Source organism: Mastomys coucha, chromosome X (assembly GCF_008632895.1).
Source record: "Mastomys coucha isolate ucsf_1 chromosome X, UCSF_Mcou_1, whole genome shotgun sequence".
NCBI lineage: Eukaryota > Metazoa > Chordata > Mammalia > Rodentia > Muridae > Mastomys > Mastomys coucha.
In genome coordinates, this window is record NC_045030.1 from 126,462,323 (window position 1) to 126,463,969 (window position 1,647).

A 1,647-nucleotide genomic window follows, 5' to 3' on the forward strand; every position below is an offset into this window, starting at 1 on the left:
AAACTAATAGTAGCATACTATTTACTTATTACTCCACTTTCTTTTCTATAGTATTTAAATTTCATAAAATAATTATTGGAATATACAAATGTCTTAAAATATTTAAGGATAGAAATCACACCACTGACATTAAAAAGAATCATGGAACTCAAATATATATAAATATATATATACCTTGAATCAAATCCCCTTAAAATACATTAAAATAATTTGATGATGTTATATGTGATTGTGCTGGTAATAAGGAAAGCAATATAATAAACTTAAAACAAAGGTAGAAATAAAATCTTGTATAGCACAAGGCAAAGTCAAACAAACACAAAAGAAGTTAGCAAAAGATAAAACGGAGGAGAAAATTCTAAGATTGATAGAAAAATGTTACAAAATGGTGAGTAAAATTTTTGCCTAGTATGGGTTGGCTATGTTTTTAAAATTTTATGTTTCTTGTTTTATTTTGTTTTGCTTTGTTTTGTGTAATAAAAATGAATATGGCATCAAGCTATAAATTACTTTTAATGTGAATTGTTGGCAATAATTTCTTTTAAAATAAAAGCCTGTATTTCCATGTTTCTCAAATGAATATGGCACAGTTGGATGCTTTGATGGGATTAGTCAGAGATAAAAATCCATATTATCAACTGATTTGTCTGATTCTTCCTTTGCTTCAGCCTTGGCTAAAGATGCAGTAGCAACAGGAAAAGCAGCCACTAGCACAGATAGATCAGCCAAGAAGTCCTTGATCTTTTCTGCATGTGGGAAGGTGTACTAGGTATCCAAAGACAAAGCCAGGAGTCACTTGTATTCATTGATGATAGGGTATGATACTGAGGCAAGATTCAGATAAACAATCTGAAGATAAACACTGGCAATACTTCAGATACCCTCTAGAAAGTGACTGCTGAGTCAGCTCTTTGATGCCAAGTACTTCCAGGCTATAAATGCTGCCATTATCAAACACCTGCTAGATGATCAGTTCAAAGGAGAAAAAACATTCACCATATTTGTCAGTGTAGCATTGCAGCTCTTGCTTTGTCTTCAGTTTTTATCTGCTGTTTATCACTCAGAATTTCAATGGAACATCTGGAGATATTAGTGAGGATGTCTAAAGCCAAGACAAAAAGAGGTTCTCAGGCCCAGACCAATGTTCTGGGCTAGCACAGTGATCTCATATGGGGCAAAGGCACAAACACAGGTGGTATCCAGCAGTTAACTGGCCATCAGTATGTCACTAATCTCTGTGAGGTTCTCCTTTTTGAAGACAAATACCATATCACCCCAGATATGAGGCAATACTTTCTCAAGTGCTGGGTTGTTTGCAAGATGTCCTTAAGTGGCCTGGCATATCATGATGTTCCTAAACATCATCACCATAGTGTTCCCACCAAGGGTACTGCAATTCTGCTCAATCTGCTTGAAGTCTACATTGTCTGTTCCCACAATGAAGCATTTTGAATACTCATCCAAATGTTGGATGATCTTAAGGAAGTAGTTGGATTTCTAAGGTCTGGGTATCAAAGAGGTAGATTGGCAAAATTGATTAAAAAATAAAGGATCCAGTTTATTAGATATTTTCTAAAGGTCTAAGAACATAATTGACAGTGAAGGAACAGAAAACTATTCTGAAGAGATAATAATGATGTGAACTTT

The 1,647-nt window shown here is 34.3% G+C and overlaps 1 pseudogene; it reads right to left on the bottom strand.

The window, feature by feature from the left end:
- Positions 1 to 612: 612 nt before the first annotated feature.
- LOC116093935 overlaps positions 613 to 1,647 on the bottom strand; it is a 7,715-nt pseudogene continuing 6,680 nt past the window's right edge.